The 15879-nt window shown below is 41.4% G+C and overlaps 1 protein-coding gene across 1 annotated transcript in view; it reads right to left on the reverse strand.

Annotated features, from left to right (window-relative positions):
- Positions 1–15879, reverse strand: part of LOC115108049 (adhesion G-protein coupled receptor D2) — a 154452-nt gene that overhangs the window by 2111 nt on the left and 136462 nt on the right. The gene's annotated exons all lie outside the window — the stretch shown is intronic.

A 15879-nucleotide genomic window follows, 5' to 3' on the forward strand; every position in this document is an offset into this window, starting at 1 on the left:
GATTATGGCACCACATCATGCACGTTGGCTAGTTCTTCTCATATGTTCCCGGCACCTCCACAACACTAAGTCAACCAGAAGGGGCCGCAAGGAGAAAGGACTTGGACTTCCTCCAAAGAGCGAGAGATGACGCCACTCAAACAGAAGAGAGACATTTGAATTAGACAGGGAGGGGTGAAAAATCCAGAGCAGTCACCTGGTCCTGCTTTCCCCAGCCTCCTCTATCTACCCTGGAGGCCCACAGGGCAGCCAAGTCACAACGTTTACAGGAGGGCTCCGTTCTCGCTGTGTTACGCCACCCGCGTGGTATATCGCACTCTGCCCTGCCATGAAAAAGCCCCACAGTGGCATGGTCTACTAGTTGGTACATATGCAGTTTAGTGGATGTGTTAGCGCATAGTATAGTGGTGGCATGAGTTTCTCACAGTGTTCTGTTGATGACAGAGAATTCACACGTTAGATAAATACATTACTTTTAGTTCAATTGGATATCTTTGCGAGAAAAGTGCCTTAAAGGGGCAATCTGCAGTTGCTACATCGATAAATGAATGATAATGTAACCATTGATTATTGAAGAATATAACTTAGAAATGCCTCATGAGCTTAGTTCAATAGTTGTACCCCATCAGAACCCAAAATATAAGCTTGTTATTTTGATGTCATGGATGGTCACTCCTCCTCATCCATAGCTCTGTTTAGGAATTTGAGAGTGGTTGCGTTTCTTCAGCCTAAGCTTTCTACCGAAACAGTGGCAGGGAGACCTTCTATTGTTTCAACTGCAGATTGCCCCTTAAAAGCTGCACTCTGTCGTAGCATTACAAGTTAGATACAAAATCGTGTCTCAAAGCAAACGTTAAAAAACTGTCATTCGATTAACACCAATCAGGACCCATGAACCCCCCACCTCCAAAACAAAGTTGCAGGCAGCATTGTAGAACAGCATTACAGTACTGCTCCTCTAAGTGAACAATCATGTCAGAAGCGTTTTCTGAGTTACATATACTGTACCAGAAAACCACCAGATACAGTATATCTGGTAGAAGCTTTAATGTTTAAAAGAAAATCTCATTGAATACCAGAGGCCAAAAATGTCAGAACTCATCTGAGGACCAATTAGCCAAGTTTACGAGAAACACCGAACGCGGCTTATTGTTAGCAGCCCTTTAGACACACACACACAAAAAAAGGTACGACTTAAATTAATAGGCCAACGTTTGAATAGGATTGCGCTGATTGTTAGGCAAAACCTTCACCTTAAGAAGCAAATATGGCGGGTTTTGAAACGGAATGGACCGAAGGACACGGCCTATTCATTTATATGCATGCATAATACATAAATAAGCATTAAGTAGGAACACTACAGCATTAAGCTGTGTTTTTCTTATTATCCTTATTAGTCATTAAGTCGAAAAAAGGGAAAGGAAAAACGGATACATGCTTCTTTTTTTTTGAAGCACCTGAACCTCTCTTTCACCATTCCATTAATTGCCTGGACAATGGCGTAGAATCGGATGGAGATTCTTCAATTTCAGAAAATTGAGGAGCATGCATTCAGTCCTGTTCATGTCATACCGGCACTTAAATCCGACATGAAAAATAACTCAAGGTTACGTTCAATTGAAAGCCCCAGCCAATGAGCACTTCAGAAATCCATTTAGAGTTAGAGACGGATAGAACATCGAATTCAAATGGCCAAAGTCAGTCTTTCCGAAAACTAGTTTTCTCCTCGTTTGCCTCACTCCTTTGTAAGAGACATGAAACTCTTCACATGTAGGCACCAATAATTAATCACACCAGGCCTCAGACAAGTGCCTGTGGACAATACCGGCCGTGGTGGGAATCTGACCTTTGCTTCGCCAATGGCGAGAAGAGTGCCGCGAGAAGAAAAAGATATGTAACGATGAAATAAGTGACAAATTGAAAACTGTGACATCTTAACATTCATGCTTTCAACAACTCATGTTGTTGAACTCCTTTTCATATCGAATTAACACTTTTCAACACACACTGCCCCAATAGATTTTTTTCCACACTAATTAAAAATCGAGGAGACTCTTGAAAATACATTGATTTAGTGCATCAAATATAGACATCAAACCATACCATTACAACATTAGAACAGAGCTGTAACTCTACTGAGGAGATTGATTAACCTGAAACAGGTTAATCCTTACACTGATCATTTCAGATGCATTGTGTGTGGAAGGACATTGAGCCATCATAGCCATTTTTAACTAAGAGCCCCTGTTTAGTTGGGAAATGTGCCTTTGTCAGGTGAAAATAGACTGTGCTGTGAAGACAACATTTGATAAATCAGCATGGGGATGCCACTCAAGGTCACATCTGCCAGCATATTGGAGAGTGAAACACAGACACACACACAAACAAAAACACGAATGCACACACACACACACAAACATGCAAACCCACAGACACGTACACTAACACACAGAGAAAAAGGGAAACAAACAGTCACACTGGACACACACATTATCACAGACACAAAAAAATAACATGACATGTCATATGAATGGAGGTAACCAGTTTCAGCACAGAAAAACCTGCTGATTGACTCACTGACACTAGAAACACGCATCTCCCTTTCCCATCCTATAGCGCGTACGTACACACACACATATCCTCCCACACCATACCACCCAACCCCACACAAACACACCCACCTACCACCCCTCCCCCACACACACCCATACCCCCACATGTACTGTATGGTGGTGGGGGAAGTGAACTTTGAGGGAACCCAGTGCTGCAGCTCTGGCCTGAGCAGGCCTCTGTCTCCTGTGGCTCCCTGCAGCCTTGAATTGTGACCCACTGATGGAGGGCTGAGGAAATAACACAGACCAGCAGGCAGGGGGGGGGGGGGGAGCGAGCAGGCCAAGCACGGTTCACACTAAAACACACTGCACCTTAAATCAAACCCAATACACAGACCTAGATGTGGCAGATCAGTCTATATGTTTGGCATGACAATGAACATAGGAGTTGGCTACACGGCACAAACTGATCTGGGGCCAGGCTAACTCCAACACATACCTGCTAGTGATTGTAGATAAACCACTCCCAACAGAGCCTGATCATAGATCTGTTTGTAGGGGAGAGTGGGGTAAGTTGTGCAAAAGGGTTAGTTGAACCACCAATTGTTTCTAGGAAACCATACACAAAAAGAACCATGTGACCAAATATTTTGGAAGAAGTTATCATTTAATACATATTTTAATAGGTTACATATAGCCTTCCATTTGTATGTATATTTTTGCTTATTTGATCTGGTCACTAACATAGGCCTACAGCATTGCACCAAGTTCTTGTTTCAAAAGTATCTCCACGCATCTCGAGTTGACCAATGACCAGTCATCAACATTGGCAGAGCATCCAGATTATTGACGGGAAAGCGCTTGTTTAATTTTCTCCAATTGAGCCTGGCAAAAGTCAGAGTAGCCCACCTACGTTTATATTATCCATATAAAATACCGTTTAGCAATCTGTTACGGGCGCATCCCTGCCTGGTGATTTCATTAATAATTTTCATATTTCAGATATGTCTAGTTTGGGTGGGTTACAATTGTTTACCTCGGTGGTGGATATTGGCTATTGGCTATATGTCTAAAGCTAGCTGTAACGTCGCACTAGCTTTAATACTTACGGTATGAAGATGTAACATATTCTGGCAAATGAAATACAATATTTGTGAAGAAGAAAACGTCTATACAGACTGATCATGCTTTCCATCCGATCCTGCAACCTCCACTGCACACAGGTAGGCTACATGAACCTACTTACTCTGTACTCCAGAGACGTGATAATGTGACATGATATCCCTACTTGCTAATATGAATGACTTTCAGCTCAAAACGCAGGTGTAAAACGCAGTATATTTCTGTATCTTGCGTTTTGGAAGTGCATCACGTTTATGGCTGTAATGACAGGCTACATTTGCGCACCGATTGTGCGCGTTCGCAAGGGCATGCACGTGCGCCGGGGTGTCACAAGCTTTGAACCACTCCTTTATGGGGGTCCTGGTTAAAAAATTTGTGAACCACTGAGCTCGTGAACAGATTGATGATTTGATGTACATATTTGCTGTAGGATCTGGGGCAGCGCAAATGTCTAATTGTAGGGAGAGAGAGGATTACCATAAATAAATATGCAGCTCCAAAAAAAAATAATCAGGAATATTAGCTGTTTACTTTGCATGTTCACCAGCAACGGGGCCTTAAGGCCTTAAGCAACAATTACTAGCATTGGCTTACTGGTCTTTTGGTATGTCAAAATTGCTTGAAATGTATTGTTTACTTATGAAGCTTGCATCCGGAATTTGTTGTAAAGATGAATTATTACATAATCAAAATGTGTTGTAGACATAATAATGAAAAGGACTGTCTGGTAGCCTCAATAAATAGACAAAGCTTTGAAGTTGAACAAGCCATTGCATGTATAGATTTTTTTTACTTGACCTGAGATCTGATTTGAAAAAAAAAAGTGTGACTTGACTCGACTTGCTTTTAGAATGCACAACTTGGACTTGACCTGACCCATTCTACTTTGGACTCGACTTGAGACTCGGACCTTGTGACTTGCTTGTGATTAAAATAATAGTGACTTGGTCCCAACCTCTGCGAATTGGCACATCAAAACAACATCCCTGTCCCAGACAACTGGTCAAAAAATGGAAGGGTAAGTGATATTGAACAGAGATCTATATCTATTCAATACCTATATCATATCCCCATTTTATGAATTAAACATGAACCTACCAGCACCAACACCCACTGTCACAGGACACCATAAACTTACCCAGTCCTTGTGCTCAATTTACCCCATACCGGGGATAAGTTGCGCCAAGAGACAACTTTTTTTTGGACAAGCTATGTTTTAAAAACTGTTATGTTTACATGAATTCTGATTATTTCCAGGGATACACCACACACTGGAATATATGTAGAGATATTTGTTAGTAAGAATACTGTATTTCCCTTGGCGTAGTGGTGCTGGATGTAAGAAATGTTTCACAATACCCTATTCTCCCCTATGTTTAGAATGACACAGACCATAGGAGACCATAGATGTCCTCATAAGGCACAAACTGACCTGGGACCAGGTTTTCCTAACACAACCAAACGCAATACAGGAGAAACCTGGTTGAGAAACCACTCCCAACGTAGCCTGGTCCTGGATCTGTTTGTTATGTTTAGAATGAGAACAACCATAATAGTTAGCTAAAGAGCACAAACTGATCTAGGACCAGGCTAACTCCAATGCAAACAAACTCCATAGACAGAAACCTGCTGGAGAAACCACTCCAACGTAGCCTGGTCCCAGCCCTTTTTGCATGACAATAAACAAGGAGTCGTCTATAAGGCCCAAACTGATCTGGAACCAGGCTTACTCCAGATTGATTGGGGACTGGCTGATGTTGAGCTGGAGAATTAACACAGAGCAGGGGAGCAGAAGGGTTCACACCCCAAGTCAAACACCATACACATAATCCTGCTGTGAGAAACTAAAGCAACGCAACCACTCACACAAGTCAACTGGAGGGGTCTGGATTCCATCTACATGCAGTCAACTAAACCACCATTTTGAGGAGAAGTGACATTGTTGAGTCAGAAGTCAACAGGAGGGGTCTGGACTCCATCTACATGCTGTCAATTAAGCCGCCATTTTGGACAAAAGTGACATTGTTGAGCTCCAAATGTAAAGTCGTTGCTGTGGTCGCCTCTTGACAGGTATGTATTAAAAATGAGAATCTATTCTCAATGCACTTGCCTGTATAAATAAAGGTAAAACAAATGAACATTGCATGGTCTGGTACTTTGAAGTGGGTTATTTTAAGTCACAACCACCACAGCACCTAAATATTGTTTGTCCTTGAGTCAGGAGAGAAGCGTGTTTGACACTTTGTGTGACAAACAAAAACGTGCACAACCTCCCAATCTGGGGGGAAGATGGGAATGGGAGGTATGCCTTGTGTGTGTGTATGTGTCTGGGTGGGTGTGTTTGTGTGTGTGTGTACGTACGTACGTTTGATTCGTGCCTGAGTGTGTGCGAGGCACCGACCAACACAGGACAAAGACAAACTGCCACAACACAAACTCCAACAACAATATCTCTCCTTTCATTCCCTAGCTCCTTCGCTCTTCCTTCCTTTCTTCCCGTCTCTCTCGCGACACAGAACAATGTTTGGCGGGCGCTCAGATCCAAACAGCTGTTCCTAGCAGCAGCAGATAGGTAGTTGTAATGGGAAACATTGTTTATTTTGGCTGCTGCAAGGTCCCAAGAGGCCCCAAGAAAGAGCCACAGTAAGAGCCCCGGATTCAGGCCCCTGACGGCAGCCGTACACCATCAGAGGCCCAGGAAAACCACACACTTACGCAGGGAAAGCACATCACAGGGCCTGTGGACTCATCACAGGGAACTGGCTGGGGGGGGGGAATAGGGCTCTGCATCTGTTAGGGTCACGATGGAGAGGAGAGGATAAAAGATGAGGGAAGAAAGGAGGGGAGGGGAAGAGAGGAAAGGGGAAAAGAAAGAGAAGAGGTGAGAAAAGGAGGAAGAGGAGAGGTTGGTTGAGTGTGTCGGCAGGGAGCTGCTTCGCGTCACCTTCAGACCATGACAGCCTGTCAAGCTGTCGTTGACCTGTGGAGGATCAGGCACGCTACTTCTGACATAACAATGACGCTGAGGGTGTGTGTGAGAGGGTGTGTGTCTCTGTGTCTGAAATACTGGGGATGTCCTCACACTACACTCACAAAATGTGATATAAGGGAGAGCAGAACACTGATTGAAACGCATACTGACAGATACCCTTCCATTGTGTCTTCAACACAGGGATCGATACAAGATTGATGGCAAGAGCATGTTCTGCTAAAACACCTCCAATTGACTGCCATTCTACCCAGTCTCTCTGAGGACTGGCTATGATATTAGACACTGATTCTCCATTCCATTCCAGCCATCTTTCCAAGTCAAGTATGAATGTTAGCGCTGAACCAATGCGGTGTAGAGGCTGGAGTAGGCCTGAGGCAGTACCACCGAGACTAGCAGGTAGATCAGATCAATATCACGTGCAACCAGAGACTGGCTCAGGGCCAGAGGGGCCCCCGAGAGAGAGCGTGAGAGAGCGAGAGAGAGAGAGAGAGAGATAAGTAGGGTGAGAGTAGAGGGAGAGAGAGAGAGAGGGAGGTGGAGGGAGAGAGAGAGAGAAAAGGAGGCCATGTCCAAATACCCATCCTTTTATCCTAAATAGTAAGCATGCGAAAAATAGTATGCAACATTTAAAAAATAGTGAACAAAAATATAAAAGCAATATGAAACCATTTTAAATATTTTACTGAGTTACAGTTTGTATAAGGAAATCAGTCAATTGAAATAAATGCATTATGCCCTAATCTATGGATTTTACATGACCGGGAATACTGATATGCATCTGTTGGTCACATACACTGTTAAAGAAATGGGCCTCAGGATCTCATCACAGTATCTCTGTGCATTCAAACTGCCATTGATAAAATGCAACTGTGTTTGACATCAGCAAACCGATCGCCCACACGACGCCATACACCTGGGTCTGCTGTTGTGATGCCGGTTGCACATAGTGTCAAACAGTTCCTGCAGTCAGTATGCCAATTGTACACTCCCTCAAAACTTGAGACATCTATGGCATTGTGTTGTGTGACAAAACTGTACATTTTAGAGTGGACTTACTGTCCCCAGCACAAGGTGCACATGTGTAATGATCATGCTGTTTAATCAGCTTCTTGATATCACACCTGTCAGGTGGATGGATTATCTTGGCACAGGAGAAATGCTCACTAACAGGGATCTAAACAAATTTGTGCACAAAATGTTAAGAGAAATACACTTTTTGTACGTATGGAAATTTTCTGGGATCTTTGATTTCAGCTCATGATACATAGGCCCAACACTTGTTGTGTGTAACATGTTGTGTTTATATTTTTGTTCAGTACATATACTTCAAATGCTCTGATGTCATACTAATTTTGGCTTTGACAACAGCTGATCAATTACAGTTGAAGTCGGAAGTTTACATACACTTAGGTTGGAGTCATGAGTTTTTCAACCACATTTCTTGTTAACAAACTATAGTTTTGACAAGTTGGTTAGGACATCTACTTTGTGCATGACACAAGTAGTTTTTCCAAAAATGGTTTACAGACAGATTATTTCACTTATAATTCACTGTATCACAATTCCAGTGGGTCAAAAGTTTACATACACTAAGTTGACTATGCCTTTAAACAGCTTGGAAAATTCCAGAAAATGATGTTATGGCTTTTGAAACTTCTGATAGGCTAGTTGACATAATTTCAGTCAATTGGAGGTGTACCTGTGGATGTATTTCAAGGCATACCTTCAAACTCAGTGCCTCTTTGCTTGACCTCATGGGAAAATCAAAAGAAATCAGCCAAGACCTCAGAAAAAAATGGTAGACCTCCACAAGTTCATCATTGGGAGCAATTTTCAAACACCTGAAGGTACCACGTTCATCTGTACAAACAATAGTACGCAAGTATAAACACCATGGGACCACGCAGCCGTCATTACCGTTCAGGATGGAGACGTGTTCTGTCCCCTAGAGATGAACGTACTCTGGTGTGAAAAGTGCAAATCAATCCCAGAACAACAGAAAAGGACCTTGTGAAGATGCTGGAGGAAACAGGTTCAAACGTATCTATATCCACAGTAAAACGAGTCCTATATCGACATAACCTGAAAGGCCGCTCAGTCACGAAGAAGCCACTGCTCCAAAACTGCCATAAAAAAGACATACTACGGTTTGCAACTGCACATGGGGACAAAGATCATACTTCTTGAAGAAATGTCCTCTGGTCTGATGAAACAAAAATAGAACTGTTTGGCCATAATGACCATTGTTAAGTTTGGAGGAAAAAGGGGGAGGCTTGCAAGCCGAAGAACGCCATCCCAAATGTGAAGCACAGGGGTGGAAGAATCATGTTGTGGGGGTGCTTTGCTGCAGGAGGGACTGGTGCATTTCAGAAATAGATGGCATCATGAGAAGGGAAAATTATGTGGATATATTGAAGCAACATCTCAAGGCATCAGTCAGGAAGTTAAAGCTTGGTCGCAAATAGGTCTTCCAAATGGACAATGACCCTAAGCATACTTCCAAAGTTGTGGCAAAATGGCTTAAGGACAACAAAGTCAAGGTATTGGAGTGGCCATCACAAAGCCCTGAACTCAATCCTATAGAAAATGTGTGGGCAGAACTGAAAAAGCGTATGCAAGCAAAGAGGCCTACAAACCTGACTAAGTTACACCAGCTCTGTCAGGAGGAATGGGCTGAAATTCACCCAACTTATTGTGGGAAGCTTGTGGAAGGTTACCCAAAATGTTTGACCCAAGTTAAACAATTTAAAGGCAATGCTACCAAATACTAATTGAGTGTATGAAAACTTCTGACTCACTGGGAATGTGATGAAATAAATAAAAGCTGAAATAAATCATTCTCTCTACTATTATTCTGACATTTCACATTCTTAAAATAAAGTGGTGATCCTTAACTGACCTAAAACAGGGAATATTTACTAGGATTGAATGTCAGGAATTTTGAAAAACTGAGTTTAAATGTATTTGGCTAAGGTGTATGTAAACTTCCGACTTCAACTGTAGATATCAACGAATAGCGGGAAACAATGCCATCGCACATGACGCATTCTCAGTGTGCATTTTTTTTATTTATAGTATGTGAATTTTTAGCTCATTTCGGCTCATCATCTAGTAGAATTCGATGCACACTTTTCCACAATGCATTGGAAGAGGTGGGCTGAGAGTAATATGCCCTTAGTTCTCTTCAAGATGCCAAACAACAAAACTAGGCTACTTAATTGGGAAGATGCCAAATAGCGAAGCTGCTGTGGTGGTGTTCAAATGTAGGCTAACTAGTTTTTGTTCTCCTTAAAATTAATATTGTATAGATTTTTTATTTTTTAAAGTGGATTTCTGTTTTCTCATTTGAAAAGCGTTTCTTGTTCGTTTGGCATTTGTCAGTTTTTAAACTAAATACCATCTTTCTATTTCTGAATGTCTGCATCAGGGACTGTGGGATATATGTGGCTACTCTATTGATGTCAAGTTAATCATGCATCTTGGACATATTGTTAGTTTTTTAGGCTAGGTTACAAATGTAATTATTTCATTTATGGATGAAACCTTAGCAGTCATTCTGACCTTGTTCCCAATTATCAGGGCTTTAGTTTATTATGTTGCTGTCCAGCGGGCCAGAATTTGTGATGCACCCGACCGTCGACATTTTTCCTGCGCAATAGTTCTTTGACTTGAACATCTGAAACGTTTTTATGTGTGCACTAGGCACAAAAAATGAAGGTTTGTCTGTACCTCTCTCTGTCCACATAAACACACTCATGTTTGGGCCCACACATACGCACGCACGTGGTGACACGCACGCACGCATACACATGCACACACCTGCAGGCTGTCATTAGTGCTCCCTGCTTCCTCTCCATCTTTTCTTACTGTGTTAATATTATGAAATCCTGAGTGCCAGTTCATGATTGAGCGAGAGCAGCAAAGTCTCAGGTGATTGGCTGCTATAGACAGACATGCCTCTAAATCTTCCTGTATTATTCAGGGGAGTATTACAATCATAGCTAACAGAAGGGAAGAATGAAACCTTCCATTCATAGAGTAAAAAAGCTCCATAACACATGAAGTGCTTCCTCTACATTACCAAGATCAGAATTTCCCTCAGTCTAACCCAAGAAGCCAAGCCAGACACCAGTAACACAGTGGCTGATATAAATGTCCATTTGAATTGGTAAAGTCATAAATAATAAATATAGCAGGGGAACATCTTCTCTGAGGTTGGGAGTGGCGAGCTACTTTCTACGCACGCACACGCTCCAACCCAGAAGTGTTGTACTGTGCGGAACAGGAGCTTTTAAATTAAACATTCACAGCAGTCACCACTTTTAGGGAAATCAGCAGGAATAAAACAAACAACCTTTTACAGTACAATAGCTTATGCATGCAATTAAGAAATGTTGGTGTTTCGCTGACAATCCCAGCCTCGTCTGGTACAATATGGTAAACCAGAAAATAAACATTATATGAGTTTCCTTCAATGTCTTTGTTTTGGGACAGAGGGCGTCTTTGTGTGTACTTGTGATGATTACATGTATGCAAGACGTGCTGACCTTAAGGTCAGGTCAGAAGGGACTGGAAGACACTATCTCTCTCTCCTGACCCACACATAAACAGGAAAATGCCCACGGGAAGGAAGTCATATTTTTGACGGCTGGGTGTTTGGGGGGACAGCAACAATGTATAGACCGATGCTACGAAGAGAGAGCTGTGTTTGTCAATGTGTGTGAGTTGACAACTTGCTCGGTTGTACTCAAATACGCTTTCATGACATTTATTAATAAATGGAACACTTACACTTACAATATACTACAAAGGTGAATGGTCGGTTGTCATGATGTCAGGCATTGTGTCTGGCACTTGATCTTCCGTTTCTCAAGCTGTTTGAAATGGCAACGTTGTTCCTGCTCAAGTCACCGATAAGGACTTAGGCAAACTTGTCTCTTTCACTGTTGTCTTTTCCTTAGATAAAGATCAAAGGCAGGTCAGTGAGCACAAGACGTTGAAAGACATCTTAACGTCTTACAAGCCAAAAATACATATTTTCAACGGCTTTTTCTCATAGAGCCGAATTTTACATACACTCAATTAGTATGTGGTAGCATTGCCTTTAAATTGTTTAACTTGGGTTATTACTGTTCCATCAGACCAGAGGACATTTCTTCAAGAAGTACGATCTTTGTCCCCATGTGCAGTTGCAAACTGTGGTCTTATGGTTTTATGGTTTTGGAGCAGTGGCTTCTTCCTTGCTGAGCGGCCTTTCAGTTTATGTCGATATAAGACGCGTTTTACTGTGGATATTGTCACGGTTGTTCAAAGGAGGGGACCAAGGTGCAGCGTAGTGAGCATACATTTTCATTAAATTAATCAAAATGACACCAAACAAAACACTAAACACTACAAAAACAAACCGTGAAGCTCAAAAGCAAAGTGCTCAAACAGAGTCAACTTCCCACAAACACAGGTGGGAAAAAGGGTACCTAAGTATGGTTCCCAATCAGAGACAACGATAGACACCCTGACTGAGAACCATACCCGGCCAAACACAAAGAAATAGAAAACATAGAACACAAAACATAGAATACCCACTCCAACTCACGCCCTGACCAAACCAAAATAGAGACATAGAGACATTTCTTTAGCAGATTAGTAAAAAATTCTCATCTCCTGTTCAAGAATGGCCTTCCCTTTAATCAGATTACAACCGCTCCCTTTGGTTATTTGAAAATGAAATCATCTCCAAAATATTGCTGTTTTTTAAACAAGCCATTGAAAGTTGGTTGCAATTTCAGTTTAATCCACCAGAAAAAAAAACATAACAAATAATACAACAAATATTGTGGTTAAACTCAAATATACTAATTGATTAAAAAAAACATACACTACTGTTCAAAATTTTGGGGTCACTTTTAAAGAAAAGCACATGTTTTGTCCATTAAAATAACATCAAATTGATCAGAAATACAGTGTAGACATTGTTCATGTTGTAAATTACTATTGCAGATTTTTTATGGAATATGTACATAGGCGTACATAGGCCCATTATCAGCAACCATCACTTCTGTGTTCCAATGGCACGTTGTGTTAGCTAATCCAAGTTTATAATTTTAAAAGGATAATTGGTCATTAGAAAACCCTTTTGCAATTATGTTAGCACAGCTGAAAACTGTTGTCCTGATTAAAGAAGCAATACAACTGGCCTTCTTTAGACTAGTTGAGTATCTGGAACATCCACATTTGTAGGTTCGATTACAGGCTCAAAATGGCCAGAAACAATTAACTTTCTTCTGAAACTCGGCAGTCTATTCTTGTTCTGAGAAATGAAGGCTATACCATGCGAGAAATTGCCAAGAAACTGAAGATCTCGTACAACGCTGTGTACTACTCCCTTTACAGAACAGCGCAAACTGGATCTAACCAGAATAGAAAGAGGAGTGGGAGGCCCCGGTGCACAACTGAGCAAGAGGACAAGTACATTAGAGTGTCTAGTTTGAGAAACAGACGCCTCACAAGTACTCAACTGGCAGCTTCATTAAATAGTACCCACAAAACACCAGTCTCAACGTCAACAGTGAAGAGGCGATTCCGGAATGATGGCCTTCTAGGCAGAGTTCCTCTGTCCAGTGTCTGTGATATTTTGCCCATTTTAGGCTTATATTTTTATTTGCCAGTCTGAGATATGGCTTTTTCTTTGCTACTCTGCCTAGAAGGCCAGCAACTTGGATTAGCTAACACAACGTGCCATTGGAACACAGGAGTGATGGTTGCTGATATTTTTTCCAAAAACAAGGACATTTCTAAGTGACCCCAATCTTTTGAACGGTAGTGTATATATTTTAATGTTTAAAAAAAGTATAATCTTTGTAAATTATATCATAAATAGGACCAGTGGAGTTATGTCAGACATCCAGCTAACAAAAATATATGGAAATGCCTGCTCTACCCAAAATTACAACAAACTAATTGCAGCATAACCGCAAAAATGGAAGAGACAAGTGGAAGCGGGGAAAGCAAAGAACTTGTCTGCCAGCCCTGCATTAAAGACCAACATTGGACGAAGAAAATTGTGACAAAGCAAAAACAAGTGTGTTGAATTTTTTGCAAATGTATAACATTTTTTAAACATAAATATCTTGTTTACATTTCGAGAAACATGTTTTTGCTTTGTCATTATGGGGTATTGTGTATATTGATGAGGAATTTAATTTATTTAAAAATAAGCCTGTGTGAATACTTTCTGAATTCACTGTATTTTTCTTCTTTATTACCCTACCACCCCTCCCCTAATTGGAGTAAACTAATAGACAACAATACTTAGGCTTGCACTTCCAGCTTATACATACTACATACATTTCACGGGAATTATATTTTGCATGATCTTGTTTTTAGTCCCAACCTTCAGCTCCCCTTAACCCCTCCCATCTATCTCTGAAGACCATCCAGTTTTGATTTCTAGCTGCCGTATATTTTTCTACTATGCTGTGATGTTTCAAAAAAGTTCTGATGCTTTCTATTCTCATAGTTTCTACAAATTGTAAATTAAAGATACACACGTTTGCTATGGTATTATTATATTATTGATCGATTGACTATGACTTTTCAAAACACCCAGCAGCGCTATTTGCAGAGTTAGCTCCAAGCAATTATTGCAATTGTTTAGCCATTCCTGAACTTGCGACCGAAAACAAGCTACCAAAACAAGATCTAATGATTCTTACTCTTCGCAGCAAAATCTGCAGAGCTGGGATATGGGGGATACCCCATATATATAACATTCTATTGGTTGCAATAATTTTGTATAATAATTTAAATTGAAAAAACTTTGAAGATTTGAATCTGATGTGTTGTTTTGTATATCAGTTCATAAACCATGTGACATGGAATTGGTGTGGAAAATCTCAACTATTTTGCGACCTGCGTGGCTCAGCTGTTAATTTTTCTGTCCTTAAATTAAACTGGTCTACTTTATGTATCACAGTATTCAGACCCTTTACTCAATACTTTGCTGAAGCACCTGTGGCAGTGATTACAGCCTCAAGTCTTCTTGGATGACGCTACAAGCTTGGCACACCTGTATTTGGGGAGTTTCTCCCATTCTTCTCTGCAGATCCTCTCAAGCTCTGTCAGGTGGATGGGGAGCGTCACAGCTATTTTTAGGTCTCTCCAGAGATGTCCGATCGAGTTCAAGTCCGGGCTCTGGCTGGGCCACTCAAGGACATTCAGAGACTTGTTCCGAAGAAACCCCTGCATTGTCTTGGCTGTGTGTTTAGTGTCGTTGTCCTGTTGGAAAGTGAATTCAATTAACAGGTGTGCCTTGTTAAAATTTCATTTGTGGAAATTCTTTCCTTCTTGCGTTTGAGCCAATCAGTTGTGTTGTGACAAGGTAGGGGTGGTATACAGAAGATAGCCCTATTTGGTAAAAGACTAAGTCCATATTATGGGAAGAACAGCTCAAATAAGCAAAGAGAAATGACAGTAAATCATTACTATAAGACCTGAAGGTCAGTCAATTCGGACATTTCAAGAACTTTAAAAGTTTCTTCAAGTGCAGCCGCAAAAACCATCAAGCGCTATGATGAAACTGGCTCTCATGAGGACCAATGGACATTAGAACGGTGGAAATCTGTCCTTGGGTCTGATGAGTCCAAGTTTGAGATTTTTGGTTCCAACCGCCGTGTCTTTGTGAGGCGCAGAGTAGGTGAACGGATGGTCAGCGCATGTGTAGTTCCCACCGTGAACCATGGAGAAGGAAGTGTGATGGTGCTTTGCTGGTGACACCGTCTGTGATTTATTTAAAATTCAAGGCACACTTAACCAGCATGGCTACCACAGGATTCTGCAGCGATACGCCATCCCATCTGGTTTGCACTTAGTGGGACTATCATTTGTTTTTCAATAGGACAATGGCCCAAAACACACATCCAGGCTGTGTAAGGGCTACTTGATCAAGGAGTGATGTAGTGCTGCATCAGATGACCTGGCCTCCACAATCACCCGACCTCAATCCAATTGAGATGGTTTGGGATGAGTTGGACTGAGTAGAGTGAAGGAAAAGAAGCCAACAAGTGCTCAGAATATGTGGGAACTCCTTCAAGTATGTTGGGAAAAGCATTCCTAATGAAGCTGGTTGAGAGAATGCCAAGAGTGTGCAAAGCTGTCATCAAAGGCAAAGGGTGGCTACTTGGAAGAATTTAAAATCGAAAATATATTTTGATTTGT

This window comes from Oncorhynchus nerka, linkage group LG24 (genome assembly GCF_034236695.1).
Source record: "Oncorhynchus nerka isolate Pitt River linkage group LG24, Oner_Uvic_2.0, whole genome shotgun sequence".
In the NCBI taxonomy this organism is placed as follows: Eukaryota; Metazoa; Chordata; class Actinopteri; order Salmoniformes; family Salmonidae; genus Oncorhynchus; species Oncorhynchus nerka.